The sequence below is a fragment of the Equus przewalskii genome, chromosome 1 (genome assembly GCF_037783145.1).
Source record: "Equus przewalskii isolate Varuska chromosome 1, EquPr2, whole genome shotgun sequence".
In the NCBI taxonomy this organism is placed as follows: Eukaryota; Metazoa; Chordata; class Mammalia; order Perissodactyla; family Equidae; genus Equus; species Equus przewalskii.
In genome coordinates, this window is record NC_091831.1 from 111,701,143 (window position 1) to 111,710,506 (window position 9,364).

Here is a 9,364-nt window from a genome sequence, read left to right on the forward strand (position 1 = left end):
GCATGTATATTAAATGTTTGCTAAAATTTTGGCTTATTTATCCTTATTCCTATCTATTGCAAGTTTGTTTCTCTTGTCACCTTGTCCCCAAAGATGAAAGCAGTCATTGTTTTCTTCTCAGCTGAGAAGAGCACATTCCTTTCTAGAATTTAATTTATTTAGATTTCTTTGTGTTCTCAGCTCTCTGAAAGGCTGAAAAACAACTGGAACCATAATCTTACAGCTTATCTGGATTTTCCTCTTTGTTAGTGTGAAGGTAATGTTTTCTGTAACTTTCTCCCTCCTAACTGAAAGCAAGCTCCATGTAGTAGATGATATTAGAGAAGTGTAATTCTCAGAAGCAGACGGATTGCTCGGGCTAGTGGTGGAGGGAAGCTATCACAGCTTGGTGGCAGTGTATTCTGAGGATTATATTTTTTCACATAGCCCAAAGAATATGCTATTTTGTCTTCTTTTAGAAGTGTGACACTAGATCCGAGCTTACTAGACATTGGAAATCAGCCTGGAAGCAATTTTTCCCATCTATATTGTTGGATCAGAATCCAAAACACATTAAATGGAGCTAAGAGGAACCTTCATTACCTAAGCGGAAAGCAATATTCTTATCTGAATTTGCAGAAAGAAAAAGGAAGCAAAGCAAAAATCAAAAAAGCTATGAAACTTATATTAATATTTCAGAAAAATAAAAGAATATATCAACTGGGCATCAAGACCCAGACAAAGTTTTGGGACAGTATTTGGTATCTTTAATTGTATTCAAGAAATTATTTTCCCTATTAAACAAGAACAGAAAGTGATAAAAAAAAATAGAAGAGACTAAGGTAAAAAGTAAGTAGCATGAACTTCTTGCAGTTCCCTAATATACCATAGCACCAGCTCGTCCAGTCTCCCTGCCTGGGAAGCATCTCCCTCCTTCCTTGCCCAACTGACTACTATTCACCCTTAATATCTGCTTTGATTTCCATATTCTGGGTAGATGCCCTCTAATTTATGTACTTGTTAGCACCCCTCACTAAACTATATGTTCCCTTGGTGCAGGAACCGTATCTTCCCTACATTTCCATCTGTAGCTCCACGCCCACATTAGTCAGTCAGTAAGCATTTGAGTGAAGAAATGATGATCTGGCAAGACAACAGGAAAAGCTCGAAAGACTCTTTAGAGGAAGAAAAGATCTGAAATTAGAAGAATGAGAAATTCATTGTACGCACACACACAAAATGTAATTATAGAAATCATATGTTCTCCCCCAAATTTAAGCCTATAAAAAGGAGGGTTTTAATGACTCAGAAACCAATGGATAAATCAGTCGAACAGAATCTGTAGTCCTGAATACTGCATTAAGTCTTGTCTGAGAAGTTTCAGAAACCAGTATGGGGGCCGGCCTTGTGGCCAAGTGGTTAAAGTTCTATGCTCTCTGCTTCAGCAGCCTAGGTTAATGGGTTCAGGTCCAGGTGTGGACATACTCCACTCATCATCCATTGCTGTGGAAACATCCACATACAAATTAGAGGAATATTGACATAGATGTCAGCTCAGAGCTAATTTTCTCCAAGGAAAAAAAAAAAAAAAAAGAGGAAGATTGGCAATGGATGTTTGCTCAGGTTGAATTTTCCTCACAAAACAAAAAAGAAAAGAAACCAATATGGAAAGGATTGTTTAAATAAAAAAATAGTATTGGGCAAATTGACTCTTTGGAACAAAAATGAAAATGAAATTAGAACTTTCTTTCTTAGAGATATACAAATACAGATGAACTAGAGTGAAATACTAAAAAAAGCAAACCATGTCAAAAATATAGAAAGCAACATTGCTTAATAGTTAACCAATTTTTTTATTAAACAAGTGCTTCTTAAACCTGAAAACATTGGACAAATTTCTAAAGAAAGACAAAAGAACTATTTTGTAATATAAAAAAGGTAACATTTCTGAGGCTAAAAAACAAAGGGAAAAAGTGGAGGGGGAGGACACACTAGGGAAATGGTTCATGTTTTTCTCTTTCGTGTATACCAGGGGTCGGCAAACTCATTCTGCAAAGGATCTCATACTTTGAGGCTTTACAAACCAGAGGGTCTCAGCTACTCAACTCTACTGTTTTCACACAAAAGCAGCCATAAACAATAGGCAAATGAATGATCATGGCTGTGTTCCAACAAAACTTTTTATGGACACTGAAATTTGAGTCTTATAAGAGTTTACATGTCATAAAATATCCTTTTTTTAAAGTTTCAACTATTTAAAAGTGTAAAAAGAATGTTAAGCTAATGGATTGTGCAAAAACAGACAGGTGGCCAATTTGGTGCATAGGTCTTGGTTTGCTGCCTCGTGATACACTGTGGGCTCTTGAACACCAGCATATGTTATAATAAGAAATGGCCAAGTGCCAGAGCATAGCAATCAAAATGGCAAGGCTTGATGCAAAAATGTGCAACCTCATTGATAACTAAACGTAAAATAAAATGAGACAGCACTGTTTGACTTAATAAGTTGACAATGATTAGAAAAAAATGATGATATTTGGTATAAGACTCTCTGGAAAGCAACATTGCGTAATGTTTTATAAGTCTTGAAGGACCCCACATCCTTTGATGCAGGTTTCCCACTTTTAAGAATCTATTTAAAGGAGTAGCTACAAGTATAGGCAATGTTTAAGAAAAATCATGCTCTTGTGAAACTATTTTTAAAAATTAGAACTGGAAGCAATTAGGTTGGAGGAAAATACACGTAAATTAAAGCACAGTCATAAAGAAAAAATACTACATAGTTCTCAGAAATCATATTTTCAATAGTAATATAAAGAAAACACACCACAATATTAACAGTGGTTATCTCTAAATAGTGGGATTATGGGCAATTTTAATATTCTTTATGTTTTTCTACATTTTCTTCACATGAAATAATACACATTTGAAATAAAAATTAAGATGTAACATTAGTTGGTTGTGAAGTGATTAGGCAGCAAAGAGAATGAACAATAAGAACAAGCCGCAGAACTGGACAACAGAGCCGTGCTGGCAGAGAAGAGACAACTCTTTAATGTGGGATGTGTCAGCCAGGGAATGGAGGGGAGAGGCATTAATGCAGAAGTGAAAATCAGCTTCAGACCACAGCAAGCCTCAGCTCTTTACAGAACAAGCACCGCTGGTGTCCCAACTAAGGGTTGTCTTAGTCAGAGCTCCGTCTGAAGATGGATAGTCTGTCTGCAACAGGAAACAGAGAGTGTCAGGGCAGAGACTGGACAGTGGGGCCAAGTCAGAAGGTTGTTGTGATTGCCTTGGTGAAGGGAAAGAAGGTCTGCTTCAGCGGAAACAGGCAAGAGAGGAGGAGATGCACAGGAAAGAAACGTCGCAGAGTTAATGGTACCTGAGCATCGTCCACTCTTCAGTGTCTTTGGTTAGGTATGAGAAGGAATTAAAAAGAAGACTCTAGAATTTTGAACCTGGGAAATTTGTGAGTGATGATGTTGGCTAAGGGTATGCAAGAAATGCACATGTGGAGCCAGATAATAAGATAGTTTTTATAGAACTTTCAAGTGAAAATAACTGGGACTCAGAATTCAATGATGTTTCTAGAGTTCACAGAGAAATGAATTGGAGGCCAGTGGGCCACTCTGAGAAGAAGTCATGTGGTGGTCCAGCTTCACTAGAGGCAGCTCAGCCCCCTGGGTAATCAAAGAATGCAGAACTGAGAGCCACAACCTCTGCACAGCATTGCTCCACCTGAATGCCCAGATTTACATTTTCTTTCCTTTTCTTTGCTTTTTTAACTTTCTGTTATAAACTGACCTTGTATAAAAGGTCATATGTACTCATCCTGGCAAATTTAGAAAGAACAGAAAAGTTTAGAAATAGGAAAAGGGAAATTTCCCTGAATCTCACCATTTAAAATTTTAGCATATTCCCTTCTAGCTCTCTTTTGTGTGTGTGAGTTTAGAAACAGTTGCAACATGCATCATTGTAATATGTGATTTTCTATTAATTTTTCCACTTAATGCAACTTCAGTGTGATTTAAAGCTCTAAGTATAAAGGAAAAAAAATGATAAAAAGAAAAAATGAAATGAGAAAAAAGGAGGAGTAATGAAGAAAAGGAGAAGAGGAAATAACCCCAAATTTGTCTTGTCTTTGTTGTATAATAAAGAATTGATTTTGTCCCAGTTCCTGGTACAGGGCTTCTAAAATCCCTGGCATTTCACAAGTGATACAAGAGTCTTTGTTAATCATGACACATTGAACCGCTATGCGATCACTATCAATACCACTGTATGCTAATGAGGTAACTCAAGGTGGCCCCCTAGGTAACTTCAGGATGGGGGTTGGTCACCAGGAAGATTAATCATATGGTTAGAGGGTTGGGACTTTTCGCAAACCCAACCTCCAGGGAGTGGAGGGGGACTGGAGATTGAGTTTAATCATGTAGTCAATGATTAAATTAATCATGCCTCCGTAATGAAACTCCAATAAAATCTTTGAACACAAAGGCACAGTAGAGCTTCCTTGTTGGTGAACACACTGATGTAATGAGAGAGTGATGTGCCCTGATTTGATAAGAAGGCATGGAACCTCTGCATACCTCCCTCATCTCACCCCGTGCATCTCTGCATTTACCTGGTCCTCCTGATTTGTATTCTTTATAATAAAACTGTAATCATAAGTATAGCATTATCTTGAATTCTGTGAGTCGTTCTAGTAAATTATGAAATCTGAGGGGGTCATAAAAACCCTTGAATTTATAGCCAGTCAGCCAGAAGTATGAGTGGCCCGGAGATACCCTAAGTGTGCCTGGTATCTGAAGTAAGGCATTTTTATTTGGGACCATGCCCTTTAATTTGTGGGATCTGTGCTAACTCTGGGTGGTTAGTGCTGGAATTGAATTGTAGTACAACAATCAGTTGAGTTTCTATCAGATTAGTCTATTTTAGGAAGGACTCAAGAGAAGTAATTCAGGCTAACATGTGCAATATATCAGGTTTTTAAAGAGAGTCACAAAAAGATATTTCTTTATTATTTATTTCACCACCTTCTTTGTCACTTTAAAATAGTCACTTTCTAAATACCATGGTAATACATGTTCTTGGGACAAAAATGCCTTCAGAAATTGCACATTTAGGTATGCTGACTTCAAAATGCTAGTTTCCATGATGAATCCTTATGTTCATTTACCGCAACTTGAGCTGGAGAGCAGATGACAATATTACAACAATACTATGACAAGTGACAACATTTCCAATCCATACAACATGTCAGTTTTTCTTCCTCGTTGTTAAAAAATAATCTTGTAAACCAGAAGGTCCAGCAGAGGGGTGTAGAATTCCAGTTTCTAGAATATTACACATTTCTTCGGAAAACTAGTTTGTTCTTTATTGCTAACACTCAGTAACCCTGATCAATATTGAAAATGGAATAAAGAGAACTTCTTAAGTGCCATTGTGCCTGAGAAGTGAGTAAATGGCTTTTCTCTCTGAAAGGGCTCAGTTGCTTTTTTGAGTTACTATTACAAACATGTTCTCATGGCTGCTTGAAAGCAAATATTGGTGAGACTAAAATTACTTTTTATTCACACATCCAGAGAGGATAACTGATATTATTACTAATATCTATGAAAATAATTGAGTACAACAACATTTTTATAGAGGTGGAAGCTCTTTTAGGAAGGAAGGCTTACATTCTCTCTGTTACTCAGAAGAACTATGTTGCTATGGACACATGTTGTATGCTTGATAGTAAGAACCATCTTGGATATAAATCTGAGTGTGTACATGTACATTTATCAAAATAAATTTACGTAAGTAAAATTAATTATTTCCCAAAAAATATTTACAAAGGAAATAATCAAATATCCTTCAGAAATAAATAAGATTTTCATAATAAAAGCAAGTTAGAACATTGAGACAAAATGTCATATTCCTGGGAAATAAGACTGCCCATTTTGGACAAATGCCTTCCCTCTGGGCCATTGGAGCTGTTATATTTCTTTTTAATTTTTTATCCTTCTGGACCAACAAAGTTTAAATTTATGGACTACCAATAAAAGCGAGAAAAATAATAAAGAAAGGCTGAACCAAGAAGCAAAGTTAAGGACACTACTGAAACTCGTGTCTGTGACCTCAAGATGAATCTGGTTGCACTATATTTTTGCTTCACATTTCTGTCCTGCTTTCCCCCAAAACTCACATGTTTACAATAGGATCAATAATAAGGTAGAAGGAAGAGGCAATTGCTGCCCTATCTTTGGAATGGAAAAGCCCCACCCAGGGTCAGCTGGGCCACTTTCCTGCACTGTAGCCCCCTCTCATCTGGTGTCCTGCCCTCACTTCACACCTCTGCCACCTGCCCTCCTCAGAGATGGGGCTGTGCCTGGCCTCAAATGGGAAGAAGTGGAGAAGCCTGCAGAGGGAAGGAACTTGCCAGGTCTTAGAGCAGAACTGAGAGAACAGGGTTTGTGGGGAGGTGGCCTGGCAAACAAAGACAATCCTCTACCCAGACCCATCAGATCTAAGGCAAATAGCTGTTTAAAATTCAGCTCCTGCAGGCTTCCATGTGGTAGGGTCAGAAGGGACCCTGACACCTTGGGTAGATCTGGTAGTAAGTTTTAATTTCCTATCTTTAGGAGAAATGTGCTGGTTCTTATATACTGTATTGAAATAAAAATAACTTCATATGTCTCACAACTTTCATAGCAGATTTAAAGCATTTTCAATAGCTATTATCACACTTCAATTATTTTTCCCTTTGGTCACTTGGCTGGGGCTGGGACGTGCCCTGAACCTCTGTCATTCTGTGCCTTGTTTATTGCACTACCACCTTCTAAGTCTTCTGACGGGTTTGATAACTCCCCAGCACCTTACTTTCTTCGCCTGTAAATAACACCTTTTCATCTCACAGGATTTAGGAGAATCCAATGTGTTGATCTTGAATGTGAAGCATTCTTCATGGGGACAGCCACAGAGTACTCACTCAGTGAGGTGAGTTTCCTTCCTTCAGCAGGAGATTTCTCATGGAGGAGATACACCTGTTCCAAAGGAAGTCTTTATTTTGGAGTCCAATGTGTGGTGGTAGAAAGGACATAAGAATTGGAATCACACAGACCTATCCAAATCCTGCCTCACTGACTCTGTGACTCTAGAAATGTAATTTAAGCTTTCTGGGTCTTGATATTCTCACCTTTAAAATGAGTATAAAAATCCTTCTCTCTGCTGGTTGCAGACTTTGGTGACTTTGTAATGGTTCAAGTTGGCTAAGCTGAACTATGTTCCCCAGAATTCTCTTCCCCATGTTTCCAGTTGGGGTAGGCCTCAAGGGACATTTTTCACAGATTTGGAGGATAGAAGAGAAGCAGCAGCTGTGTTGCTATTATGCTTGTGTCGGGGACTGGAACTAGCCACACCAAGGTATGTCTCTTTGGCATGAGGATTATTTTGGGCTGGTTGCTTTTAAAAGCTGCAGACAGGAAAGAAAGTCTGAAAAGTACAATTTACTTACCCTTTGTTAGGAGACATTTACATTTGTAAAGGAAATCTCCATCTGTAAAGGTGTCTCCCTCTCTGTACCAGGAAAAATGGGGGATGACCTTATCTCTAGAAATTCTTATCAATTTGGAAGACAAGGACTCAAATCTACATAATAACCTTACCCTTGTTTACTGTACTTTTTGGTAACCTCCCATGGTTGACTCCCCCCATCCCCAACATCCTCCTTTATCTTTACCTGAGGGTGGTATTTAAGAAGAGAACTTCCACCATTTTGGTGAGTTTTGAGTTGCTCAGTTTGCCTGAGCCTCTCCCATTGTATCCATGTTATAAAGCTTTGTTTAATTTTCTCCTGTTATTCTGTCTTATGTGAATTTAATTTGTTCTCTGGGCAGAAGGACCCAGAGCAGGTAGAGGAAATGTCTTCTTCCCCTACGCTTGGAAGTTTGGAGCAGGGGCACACAGGATGTCACTTACTTGCTGGCTTACTTTACTGGTGTGCAGCAGCAGCCAAATCTGCAGTTGGTTCTCAGTCAGCTCCTCCAAATCCTGGGTCAGGTGTATGTTTAACTCCACAATGCAGGGTGTCAGCTTCTCCTGCAGATGACCTATATCATAAAAAGTGAAGGCACTGAGAGACGGATGCACAGAGTGGTGTTGATAAATGTTTTAAAATTAACTCTCCAGAAAAAAACAAAAGCCCTAATTTGCAGTGTTTGCCAATTCACGTGGTGTAAACACTACTCTCTTGGCTGATTTCAAGTTACCAATGTAGGGTCCCTGAATGTGAAGTTGGGGAGGAGACACATACAATAGACTCTTGTGAACTGGAATGAGAGGGCTCCAGCACACCACTGCTGACATGGGTCCAGTACATTTTTATCAATTACAACACGTGCTTTTAAGTTCCAGCTTGTCCTGGCCCTTCCCCTCTTTACAGCCATCTTCCCTTCCCAACTGCCTGCTCTGCAAACTTTAAGTTGCAAATTTAGAGTCAAAGACACCAGCCTTTCTGAGACTGTTTAACCAACTCTCACAATTACATAAAGTTAAATGCCTAGAATAATCCCTTTATTTTGCATAATACATGTATATTTCCTAATGGTTTTACTTCTCTGATTGGGTGCAGACCCTTGACTGGTATGGAAAGTTTGAGATAATTTATGTGACACATCCAGCAGTGTTTGGCACATAGTAGACACTAAAAAATGTTGAATTCCTTCATAAGCCATTGCCAACTATTATAAATTTAGTGGTATGAACATTTCTTCTCCCAATGTCACAAAACTCAGAGATAGTCATAATATATATGGGAATCATGTTTCTTTTATACCTTTTCTAAGGAAATCAATCATACAGACCAGCACTATCCGATTGAAATATAATGCAAGCCACATATGTAATTTAAAATTTTCCAGTGCCATATTAGAAAAAGCAAAAGGAAACAGGTAAAATTAATTATAATAAAAGATTTAATTTAACCTAATATATCCAAAACATTACTTCAGCATGTAATCAATATAAAACATTATCAATGTGATATTTTAAGCTCTTTTTTTTTTTTGTACTAACCCTTTGAAATGTGGTGTGTATTTTGTACTTACAGCGCATCTCAATTTCAAGTGGTCACATTCAAGAGTCACATTCTGGTGAGTGACCATCATATTGGATGGTGTAGAGATAGACCCATATCATATGCAAATAGCATGTAATGAATTTTTATCATGTTTAGTTATCTGTGCATTTGAAACTTATGTATTTGATCTCAGCAGAGGCTGTAAAAATGGTAGTACCATTTGCTCATGGGGTTACTAGGGTTATTAGTAACTAGTACTGGATTATTCTGGCCTCAGAAGGGCTGCCTTCTACATCATTCATGGATCACTGGTGTCAGGAATGA